Source organism: Hypanus sabinus, chromosome 2 (genome assembly GCF_030144855.1).
Source record: "Hypanus sabinus isolate sHypSab1 chromosome 2, sHypSab1.hap1, whole genome shotgun sequence".
NCBI classification, from domain to species: Eukaryota; Metazoa; Chordata; class Chondrichthyes; order Myliobatiformes; family Dasyatidae; genus Hypanus; species Hypanus sabinus.
Window position 1 is genome coordinate 86,078,579 of NC_082707.1, and position 12,810 is coordinate 86,091,388.

Sequence of the window (12,810 nt, forward strand, 5' to 3'; positions counted from 1 at the left end):
ATTTAAAGTGTGCTATCAGGAAAAGGCAATTAAGTCTTTCTTCTCTTGGACTAGAGGAACAATGTTGAAAAAATTAGAGAACAAATGTTTTCATAAGTCAGAATGACCAAAACTATGAGTCATGAGTATATGACAACCAGCAGGAAATCAAACAAGGAATGCAGAAACAACCATCACCCAGAGCAGTGAGATGTGAAATTTGCTACTAAGAGGGATTAGATGCATTAAAGGGGAGACTTTATAAGCAGTTGAAGAATTTGCAGAAACGGTTAGATAAAGAAGTCAGTGGTTTGAATGAATTATAAATGTTATCATCAATAACACAGGTCAGATGGCCGTTTGTTAAATATTTAAATTGTTTCTATGAATTCAGTAATGTATGCATCTAGCATTGAAATAGGCATTACACTGGAGGCCAAGAAATTAGATAATGTACCACCTTAAAAACAAGCCCTTCAATTTTGAATTTCACAGGAATAGAGCACAGATTTCAGATTTAATATAACTGCCATATATTGTCGTGGCAGCAGCATATTGCAATACATAATAATAACAAAACTATAAATTACAATAAGTATATATGTAAAAATAAATAAGTAGTGCACAAAGAGAACAAAAAAAAGGAAAAACACTGAGGCAGTATACATGGGTTCATTTTCCATTCAGGAATCTGATGGTGGTGGGTGAAGAAGCTGTTCCTAAAATGTTGAGTGTGTGTCCTCAGGCTCCTGCTCCTCCTCCTTGATAGCAGCAATCAGAAGAGGGCATGTCCTGGGTGACGGGGGTGTCCTTAATGATGGATGCCACCTTTTGAAGATGTCTTCGATGCTGGGGAGGCCAATGCCCATGATGAAACTGGCAGCGTTCGCAATTTTCTGCAGGTTTTCCAATTCTGTGCATTCATCCCTCCATACCAGATGATGATGCAACCAGTTAGAGTGCTATGTATGGTACGTCCATAGAAATTTGCTAGAGTCTTCGGTGGCATACCAAGTCTCCTTCAACTCCGAACAAAATATAGCTGCAGTCATGCCTTCTGGTACTTGTATCAATATGTTGGACCCAGGGGAGACCAAGGATATTGTCACCAAGGAACTTGAAGCTGCTTACCCTTTCTATTGCTGATCACTCAATGAGGACTGATGTATATTCCCCCAACTTCCCCTTCCTGAAGTCCACAATCAATTTCATGGCCTTACTGACGTTGAGTGCAAAGTTATTATTGTGACACCACCCAGCCAACTGATCTATCACAATCCTGTACACCTCTCATCACCATCTGAAATTCTGCCAACAATAGTTGTGTCATCAGCAAATTTATAGATGCCATTTGATCCGTGCCTCGCGACACAGTTATGGCTATAGAGTAGAACAGTCATCAAAGTATGATCCCTTGAGGTGCACCAGTGTTGATTATCAGAGAGGAGGAGATGTTATTTTCAATCTGCACTAGCTGTGCTCTCCCGATGAGGAAGTCAAGGATTCAGTTGCAGAGGGAGGTACAGAGGCCCAGGTTTTGAGCTTGTTAATTAGTACTGTAGCTATGACTGTGTTGAGCTGTAATCAGAAACAGCCTGACGTAGGTTGTTGCTGTTGTCCAGGTGATCCAAAACTGCATGGAGCGCCAGTGTGATTGCACCCGCTGTAGATCTATTGTGACAGTAGGTAAATTGCAGCGGATCCAGGTTCTTGCTTAGGTGTAAGTTGATTCTGACAATGACCACTCTCTCAAAGCACTTCATCACAGTAAATGTGAGTACAACTATGCATTGTTGAGGCTACCCTGCTCTTCTAGGGTACTGGTATGACTGTCGTCCTTTTGAAGCAGATAGGAAGCTCAGACTGCAGCAGTGAGAAATTGAAGATGTCTTTGAACACTCTAGCCAGTTGGGTGGCATAGTTTTTCAGTGCCCTACCAGGTTCAGCATCGGGGCCTGATGCCTTTCAAGGGTTTACCCTCTCGAAAGATGTTACTGCATGTCTTTTAACTTCAAAACATGAAATTATTTCAAAGGAAGACATGGGAGTCCAAAATGTGAGTCTAACTTTGAATTTACTTTAGGTGAGGAATGCATATAGATCATGATAGTGTCATGATGTATGCAATTCATGTATTTATACAGAAACTTGTAATGAATTATTTAAATGAACAAGAATGCTTTATTGATCAATTTACAATATTATTCCAATATTAGTTAAATATTAAATACACAACTCGCCTCCTTGCTTAGCTACAAACTCCAACACATTAGAGAATGAATCTCAACTGAATACACTGTATACTATATAATACAACCACTGTATACAGACATCCACAATACAGTAAAATTTAAATTGTCCCATTCAGGCCTAATGATTTAATCACTATGGAGGATTTCTTACTTTTGGTTGATAATATCATTCCTGACAAGGGAAGTCACTCTGCTTGGCAGGTGAGACTTGTGGCTATGAAAATAATCTCAGTGGTTGTAGGAGGTCCTGGCACTGCAGGATGTGGTTCTGACAACTCCAGATATTTTTCTTCTTCTAGTTTGGGTATTTTGATCTTGTGAAGATGCATCTAATTAACTGGAATATTTTCTTATTAATCCTTCTATTGCTCTCTTCATGGTCTGATCTCTCAACTTGGTTTTTTCTCCACAACATTATCTGACCAATATTCTTTTCATATGTCCATTGACTCTTTTCTTTTTGGTCTTCCGTTCAGCCAGCTGTGTTTTGATCTTTGCACCTACTTTTACAAACAACTTTTTGCCTCCCACTTGAAGTTAATGGAACCACTTTAATGCACGCAGAGTAAATTCTGTTTTTTAACACTCACAAAAGCTGAATGCTTGCAACTTTCCTGAATCTCCTTCAACCTTCTTGCAGCCATAAGATATAGGAGCAGAATTTAGCCATTTGGCCCATCAAATCTGCTCTGCCATTTCATCAAGGCTGATCTAATTTTCCTCTCAGTCTCAGTCTCCTGCTTTCTCCCTGTATCCTTTCTGCCTTAACCAAACAAGAATCTACCAACCTTTACCATAAATATACATAAATACAGCCTCCACAGCTGCTTGTGGCAGCGAATTCCACAGGTTCCTCACTCTCTGGTGGAAGAAATTCCTCCTCATCTCCATTCTGAAAGGACACCCCTCTATTCTGAGGCTATGTCCTCTGAATTTAGACTTTCCCACCATAGAAAACATCATCTCCTTATCCTATCAAGGAGTTTTACCATTCGATTGGTTTCAATAAGGTCACCCCTCATTCTTCTGAATTCTAGTGAATGCAGGCCCAGAGCCATCAAATGCTCTTCATATGACAAGCCAGTCAATCTTGGATTCCTTTTCATAAACCTCCTTTGAACCCTCTCCATTTTCTGCACATTCTTTCTAAGATAAGGGGCCCAAAACTCCTCACAATACCCCAAATGAGGCCTCACAAGTGCTTTATAGAGTCTCAACTTTATATCCTTGCTTTTATATTCTGGTCCTCTTGAAATTAATGCCAACTTTGCATTTGCCTTCCTCACCAGAGACTCAACTTGCAAATTAACCTTTAGGGAATTCTGCTCAAGGGCTCCCAAGTCTCTTTAAGCATCAGGTTTTTTTGTTGTATCTTCTCTCTATTTAGACCATACTCTTTCATTTCTTCTACCAAAGTTCATGACCATACAGTTCCCGGTCTTCAATCTGCAATTGTTTTTGCCTGTTCTCCTAATCTGACTGAGTTCTTCTGTAGCCTCTCCACTTCCTCAAAACTACCTGCCTCTCCACCTATCTTCATATTGTCTGCAAACTCTACAACAAAATCATCAATTCCATCATCCAAATCATTGACATGTAATGTAAAAAGAACCTGTTCCAACACAGACCCCTGTGGAACACAATTCATCACCAGCAGCCAACCAGAAAAGGCTCTATTTATTCCCACTCTTTGCCTCCTGCCAATCAACCACTGCTTTGTCCAAGCTAGAATCTTTTCTGTAATGCCATAGACTCTTAGCTTATTAAGCAGCCTCATGAGTGGCGCCATGTCAAAGGCCTTCTAAAAATCCAAATACAGTACATCACCGATTCTCCTTCGTCTATCCTGCTTGTTACTTCTTCAAAGAATTCCAACAGATTTATCAGACAAGATTTTCCCTTGAGGAAACTATGATGATTACAGCCTATTTTATCATGTGGCTCCAAAGGCCCTGAGACCTTATCCTTAATGATCGGCTCCAATATCTTCCTAATGACTGAAGTCAGACTAACTGGCCTATAGTTTTCTTTCTTCTGCCTCTCTCCTTTCTTGAAGAGTGGAGTGACATTTGCAATTTTTGAGTCTTCTGGAACTACTCCAGAATCTAATGATTCTTGAAAGATCATTACTAATGCCTCCTCAATCTCTTCAACAACCTCTTTCGAAACCCTGGGGTGTACACCATCTGGTCCAGGTGACTTATCTACCTTCAGACTTCTCAGTTTCCCAAACCACATTTCATAAGTAACTGCTTTATTAACATATTAGATGCTTTTTCATACATGTTGCCTACAAAATCTCTAGAGGCTGGACCACTGTTTTTGTCACTTTCATGAGCCTCTGAGCTGCATAGTCCTTCCTTGGTCCAATGTGCTTTCCAGCCAGGGGCGCAGAGGTTGGCACCAAAATTTGTTTGTCATATTTTGGCCAACGGTTCATGGTATTCAGCATGCAGGATTTGCTTTCAGATGGCTTCATTGCAGTGGATGTGGCATGCAAATTGTAGATTGATCTCCAATGATATTGCATTTGTCTCGGCTCACAATGCTGGTCCTCCTGTTTTGACCACATACACGCTCTATGTGGCTTGTTATAGTTCACGGTTACAAATGTCATCTCATAAGGAGCTTTTTTTTCTCCAGTATAATTTCTTATTTAGATATCTGCAGGCTCCAGTTTAGTATGTTTGGAATGATATTCAAACCAATTTCATGGATTGACTGAAACAGGAAAATCTGTGTCCAATTCCATTTTAAATAATTTGCTGTTCACTTTTGACGTAAGCCATATTGCTTGTCTATTGTTAATTTCATACTATAAATCTCAAGTCTACATAGTCCTGTGTCACTTTCGTCATTATCAGATTTTTCATCAACAGCATGCAGATTAGTTCTATTTTTGAAAACATAACCTGACTTTTTTGCTTTTTATCCTGTGCAGCCCATTTATATTTTTCTGCCCAGCATGCTCTGTGTAAGTGTCATACTTTGTTGCATTTTCTGCTTTAAACTTACATTTGGTATATGTGAGTCCCTACCACAAAGGTAACACAATTTGTTTGGCCAAGCCATTTCTGTTTAGATGTTGCAATTTTGTTCATGCTCACGTTCATTCCTGACTGCAACGCAATTGCATCTCTATCTGTGATTTCCATTGAAATAGTGATTTCAACTGCTCTTTTAAATATAAGTTGTACTTCAATTGGGAGCTGTTTTTGAATGCTTTCTTGTAACATTCCACAAAGTAAACAATCTCACAATACACCATTAAGCCTATTACTGAACAGACAATGCTCAGGCAATCTCTTCAATTCAGCCACGGATGATGAAGTGGACTCCCCTTCCTTTTGATTACACTTATGAAGCCTAAAGTGTTCTGTAATCAACAATGGCTTCAGTTCGAAATGTTCCAGCATTACTCTGATAATATCAGCAAAGCTCATTTCTGCTGATTTGGTTGGAGCAGTCAAACTTCAAAGCAAACTGTATGCCTTTAAATTCAATACACTTAGTAATATTGGTACTCATTTCTCATTGGCTATTGCATTTGCTTCAAAATACTGTTCAATTTGCTCAATATATAAAATTTATTTAACCATTGTGTAATTAAATGCGTCCATCTTTCCGATGTAGCCAGTCATTTCAGCTTTTTTTTTAATGAACCCTTGAATTCTTCCATTTGCTGCCTTTAAGTAAAAACGATGGCATTAACTATTTCTTCTTGTGTTTTTTTTTTAGTTCAAATGTTATGCTGCAGTTCAACTAATTCAAAGGAAGACATGGGAGTCCAAACTGTGAGTCTAACTTCAAGTTTACTTTAAGTGAATCACTTAGGTATCATGTGGTAGCATCATGATGTATGCAATTCACATATTTATACGTATAACTTGTAACAAATTATTTGAATGAACAAGAATACTTACCACATATGTGTGTGTGTATATACACACACACACACAATATCATTAAGTATAACTTAAATACACAACAAAAGATGTTCTTACGTTGGCCTCTGAGACAGAGATAACAAGGTCACGAGATGCTGCAGGGATTCCAACAGATGTAGTTTTACTGTCCCGTTCATTCATATTCACATCACAGATCATTTGTAAGTGAAATTATGCCAGACACAAAATCTTACAATTTTCAGGTCGATTTACACCTTTTACCTCCACTGATACTGCTTGACCTGCTGAGTTATTCCAGCTTTTGATCTAGATTCCGGCCTCTATTTGTATTTTTCTTCATCTATTTTGATTACAGTGATGTCCTGATTAAGGGTCTCAGCCCAAAACGTCAACTCTATTCTTTTCCATAGTCAGTGCCTGGCCTGCCAAGTTCCTTCAGCATTTTGTGTGTGTTGCTTGGACTTCCAGCATCTGTAGATTTTCTCTTGTTTGTAACAGGTGAGATTGTTTTTTTTAAATTCTTATTTATCTATCTATTTATTTATTTATTTAATTTTAGAAAATTATGAAGAATAAATGTGATGATAAAATAGTGAGAAAAATAATATTAACCCTCCCCCCTCCCCTTAACCCTCCCCCCCCCCTTAACCCTTATCTAAAGAAAGAAAAAAAGAGAAAGATTGCCTGGATATCGGAGGAACCCCACATGCTCCATGGAGTTCAAAATAAATTTAATATTTATTTTTACTTTCCCCAATTACTTTATAATTTTATCTTCAAAGGACCTATGTATTTAATCCAATCTTTTGTAAGTATGGGAACCAAATTTTCAAAAATATATCATATTCATTTCTTAAATTGTATGTAATTTTTTTCAAGTGGAATACAACTATGTATTTCATTATTCCAACAATCCATAGTTAAATATAAATCAGATTTCCAAGTAACTGTGATAACTTTTTTGGCTACTGCCGATGCAATTTTTATAATTTTTTTCTGATACTTATTCAATTTAAGTTTCGGTATTGTCCCTTCAATGTCTCCTAATAAAAATAATACTGGACTATGTGGGAGTTGTACTCTAGTAATTTGTTCCAATAAAAGTCTTAAATTTATCGAAAATGGTTGAATTTTAAAACAAGACTAAGTAGAATGTAAAAAAGTACCAATTTCTTGATTACATCGAAAACATTGGTCAGTCATATTTGAATTTAATCTATTTATTTTCTGTGGTGTTATATATAATTGATGGAAAAAATTATATTGTATTAATCTAAGTCGAACATTTATTCTATTTCTCATACTATCAGAACATAATCTTGACCAGTTTTTTCCATCAATTTGAACATTCAAAGCAGATTCCCATTTTGGTCTTGATTTATGAATTCCTGATTTAATTGTCTGAATCAAATTATACATACAAGATGTAACTTTTTTAATTTTTCCTTTTTGAATTAATATTTCTATTTCACTAGGTTTTGGCATCAACATTGTTTGTCCCAGCTTTTCTCATAAATAAGCCTTTAATTGAAAATAACAGAAAAGAATGTTGTTTGATATTTTATATTTATTTTTTAATTGATCAAACGACATCAATATACCTCCTTCAAAACAATCACCTATATATTTAATCCCCTTTTGGAACCAATTATGTAAAAGTTTATTATCCATTGTAAAAGGAATAAGCCTATTTTGAATTAAAGTTCTTTTTGCTAATAAAGATTTCATCTCAACGTCCATATTTACCTTATTCCATAAATCAATCAAGTGTCTTAATATAGGAGAATCTTTTTTTTCCCGTATCCATTTGGATTCCCATTTATATATAAAATCTTCTGGTATGTTTTCTCCTATCTTATCTAATTCTATTCTAATCCATGCCAGTTTTTCTTCATCAAAAAAAGATGCAATAAATCTAAGTTGATTTGCTTTATAATAATTCTTAAAATTTGGAAGTTGTAACCCTCCTAAATCAAATTTACATGTCAATTTTTCCAATGATATTCTTGACATCTTTCCTTTCCAAAGAAATTTCCTTACATATTTATTCAGTTCTTGAAAAAAACTTCTGAGGTAATTGTATTGGTAAAGTTTGGAATAAATATTGCAATCTAGGAAATATGTTCATTTTTACAGCATTAACTCTACCTATTAAAGTTATTGGTAACATCATCCATTTATCAAGATCCTCTTTTATTTTTTTAAATAATGGCAAATAATTTTGTTTATATAAATTTTTTACATCATTATCAACTCTAATACCTAAATATTTTATCCCATTTATTGACCATCGAAATTGAGTTACTAATTGACATTGATTATAATTCCCTTTGGTAAGGGGTAAAATTTCACTTCAATTTACTTAATACCCTGATACTTTCCCATATTCTTCCAATCTAAAAGATAATCTTTGCAAAGATTGCAATGGGCTTGTTAAATAAATCAAAACATCATCAGCAAATAAATTAATCTTATATTCTTCTTGATTAACTCTAAAGCCCCCAATGTCTGAATCTGTTCTAATTAATTCAACTAATGGTTCTATTGCCAATACAAATAAAGCAGGTGATAATGGGCAGCCTTGTCTAGTTGACCTCGTTAAGCAAAATGGTGTTGAAATCTGACCATTTGTAACTACTTTAGCTTGAGGATTAGTATTTAAGGTTTTAATCCATTGTATAAAAGATTTTCCTAACTCATATTTTTCCAATACCTTAAATAAAAAATCCCATTCCAATCTATCAAATGCTTTTTCTGCACCCAAAGCAACTGCCACACTCATTTCCTCTCTTTTTTGTGCCAAATGAATTATACTAAGTAACTGGGTTATATTATCCATTGATTGTCTGTTTTTAATAAAACCTGTTTGATCCATATGTATTAATTTTGGTAAATATTTAGATATTCTATTAGATAAAATTTTTGCTATTATTTTATAATCTGTATTCAACATAGTCCTATATGATGTTGGTTTTAAAGGATCTCTATCTGTTTTTGGCAATACAGTTATGATCGCTGTCAAAAAAGATTGTGGGAGTTTATGCATTCTTTCCACTTGGTATATTAATTCCATAAAAGGAGGAATTAATAAATCTTTAATTTTTTTATAAAATTCAGGAGGAAAACCATCTTATCCTGGGGATTTATTACTCTGAAGTGATCCTAAAACTTCTTCAACCTCTTTTAATGTAAAGGGCATATCTAATCCTTCCTGTTCTTCCAAATTTAATTTTGGAAGGGTTATTTGTGATAAAAATTTATCTACCTCAGCAATCTTATTTTGTGATTCTGATTGATATAGTTCAGTATAAAATTTTTTAAAAGTTTCATTAATTTCTAAAGGTTTATAAGTAACCTTATTTACACTTGTTCTAATTGCATTTATTGTTTTAGAAGCCTGTTCTGTTTTCAACTGCCAAGCAAGAATTTTATGTGATCTTTCACCTAATTCGTAATATTTCTGTTTAGTTCTCATAATTACTTTTTCGGTATGATATGTCTAGAGTGTTTTATATTGTAGTTTTTTATTAACAAGTTGTCTTCATTTTTCTTCTGTCATATATCTTTGAGATTCTTTTTCTAACTTTATGATATCTTTTTCAAATTGATCTATTTCTGCCATGTATTCCTTCTTAATTTTAGATGTATAACTTATAATCTGACCCCTTAAATATGCTTTCATCGCTTCCCATAATACAATTTTATCCTCACTTGAATGTAAATTTGTATCCAAAAAAAATTGAATCTGTTTTTTCATAAAATCACAAAAATCTTGACATTTTAATAAAATTGAATTAAATCTCCATCTATAAATCAATTCCTCCTTATCCATCATTATCATTGTCATTATCAAGGGGGAATGATCTAACAGTATTCTTGCTTTATATTCCACACTTTTCACTCTATCTTGAATATCTTTTGATAATAAAAAAAAATCAATCCTTGAGTAAGTTTTATGTCTATTTGAATAAAATGAATAATCTCTTTCTCTTGGATTAATTTTCCTCCATATATCAATCAGGTTTAAATCTTTCATTAACGATAGTTAATTTTATTACTTTTGATTTTGTAGCAATTTTAGTTGACCTATCCAAAACTGGATCTAAACAAAAATTAAAATCTCCACCTATTAATATTTTATATGTATGAATTTTGCATCATTTTCATTTGGTGCATAAATGTTCATAAAAGTCCATAATTCTGAAAAAATTTGACAATGTATAATCACATGTCTCCCCACAGAATCAATTATTACATTTTATATTTTAACTGGTAAAGATTTATTAACCAAAATTGCAACTCCTCTTGATTTTGAATTAAATGAAGCTGCAATGAAATTTCCAACCCAATCCCTCTTTAATTTCTCATATTCTGTTTCTGTTAAATATGTTTATTGTAAAAAAGCTATATCTCATTTTCTCAATATATGTTAAAACTCTTTTTCTTTTCACAGGTCCATTAATTACATTAACATTAAAACTTTAAAAATTAAGTAAATTAATCATTCATAATACCTTGGGAACTCTTTAAAATTCTCCATGTTGCTATGAGTTTCTCCCCAACTATCCAGGCAAAAAAGAAGAAAAATAGAAGAAAGATAACTAATATGTAAGAAAAAAAACAAAGTACCCCCCCCACTAATGTTGCGAATAAAAAGAACACAACATTACCCCCCCCCCCATTTTACGGGTCATGGCAATCGCCATGATCGTACACGTGAAACTCGCAGCCATTGATCATGAGCTCCTCCAGCTCCCCCGCAAAAAAAAAGAAAATATATTAGTGAAGAAAAAAAAAGAAAATAATTAATGTCTCTACTCCCAATTAATACTCCTCAACTATTTTTTTAATAAATGTCCATCAAGTCCAACCTTGTTTCAGTCTTCATCATTAGTCCATTTCATTTCTATAATTCTTTACTTCTCTTCGTGGACATCAGGTAATTCTTGTACAAATTTCTCCGCTTTCCGGTAGTCAACGAAAAATCTTCTTTCTTCGTTATCCAGGAAAATTATCAATTTTGCTGGGTAGCTCGATAAAAATTTATAGCCCTTTTCCCATAAAGATTTTTTCACTGGGTTAAATTCCTTCTGCCTCTTCAGAAAATCGTAACTTATGTCTGGATAAAAAAAAACTTTTCCCTTCTATTATCAATGGCCCATTTCTCTTTTTAGCACCTTGAGTAGCTGCCTTCAAGATCCTTTCTTTATCTTGGTACCTTAAGCATTTTATCAAAATTGATCTTGGATTTTGATCTTGTTGAGGTCTTGGTCTTAAAGCGCTGTGTGCTCTTTCAATTTCAATTACTTGGCTTCCTTCTTTCATTTCCAAAATTTTCAGAATCCATTCTTGAAAGAATTTTATTGGATTTTCTCCCTCTGTACCTTCCATAAGACCAACAATTTTGATATTATTTTGTCTACTAGAGTTTTCAAGCGCATCTATTTTTTCCAACATCCGTTTTCTTTCTATTGTCCAGGCAAGATTATTGTCTTCTATCTTATCTATTCTTTCAGTGTTTTCTTCCACTTTTACTTCCATCTCTTTAACTTTATTATCCATCTTCTTTTGTTTTTCCACCACATTATCGAATGTATTCTGCATCCTTCTTATAGCTTTTAATTCATTCATAATATCGATCAGGATATCTTTTATGTCTCCTTTAATCTCTTCCTTCTTTTCCTCTGAATTTCCCAAACAGTCTGATTCCACTTCTGATTCACTTCCAGTTTCACTTCCAGCCGTAGTTAGGATTTGTAGTTTTGTTAATATCTGTTCATGCATACTTGTTTCTTCACGCATGCGTTGTTCTTGCCGTTTCTTCTTAGAGACCGACGACATTGCTGCAACTTCCTGTCCTGCATCATCAGAAGTGCCATGCACTTCACCAGGAGGAGATCCAACTTGAGTCCGAGGCTTTGCCGAGATGGTTAGACCTTTTTCCCTGCCGATTTGCGCAGTCTTCGAAGTAGTAGCTTTCTTCTGTTTCGGTTTAGGAGCCATATCAAAAGATAATCCTGAGTTACTTATAAATAGTTTCTCGTAGATATTTGTTAACTCTTCTTCATTCAAACCCTATTTCATTACTTTTTACGAGGGAGCTGGATTCCCAACGTCTCGATCCTACATCATCACGTGACGCCCCCCCAGGTAAGATTGTTGGCTTCTGTTAAGGCATTGAGCCAGTGACTGCTCCAATAACTTAAACTCTTTATTAACAAGAAAGGTGTACAAATAATCAAAACACTGATCACTGTGGATCACATACAATACGTTCCCCATGAAGAATATCATGTTTCTGGGAAGACCTTGGTATTCCCTCATCCTGAGAGATATCACCACTGTTGGGCAATTTTCACAGTTTTCACAGCTTAGAGGAATGGACCTTGGGGGCAAAGACCACTCGCCAGTTCCCTGTCAAGAAACAGCATGGTGATTTTGAACCTTGGCAGGTAAATACAGATACAATAAAAGTTACGCAAGTGGCATAATTGTGGTGGAAAATAACATAGGTCTCCTGAAGATGAGATTTTATTGCCTGCATCATTCCATATGACTTGCAGTATATGTCAAGCAGATATGGAGGGTTTTTTTGTCATCTCTTGCATGCTGTACATCCTTACAGTCATAGCTAAATGATGAAATGCAAAGAACTCCAAAACCGAAGGCCC

The 12,810-nt window shown here is 34.9% G+C and overlaps 1 protein-coding gene and 1 long non-coding RNA gene across 18 annotated transcripts in view; one reads left to right on the forward strand and one right to left on the reverse strand.

Annotated features, from left to right (window-relative positions):
- The window catches only part of LOC132380680 (uncharacterized), a 104,437-nt gene that overhangs the window by 89,568 nt on the left and 2,059 nt on the right, over positions 1 to 12,810 (forward strand). Inside the window, exons 4-5 of one of the 2 annotated variants that reach the window (XR_009507842.1) lie at positions 5,970 to 6,025; positions 6,495 to 6,637. This is a non-coding gene — a long non-coding RNA (uncharacterized LOC132380680). The remainder of the gene's footprint in view (positions 1 to 5,969; positions 6,026 to 6,494; positions 6,638 to 12,810) is intronic. The other variant, XR_009507843.1, reaches the window with a different exon arrangement.
- Positions 1 to 12,810, reverse strand: part of LOC132380597 (complement C1q and tumor necrosis factor-related protein 9-like) — a 79,005-nt gene that overhangs the window by 43,537 nt on the left and 22,658 nt on the right. The gene's annotated exons all lie outside the window — the stretch shown is intronic.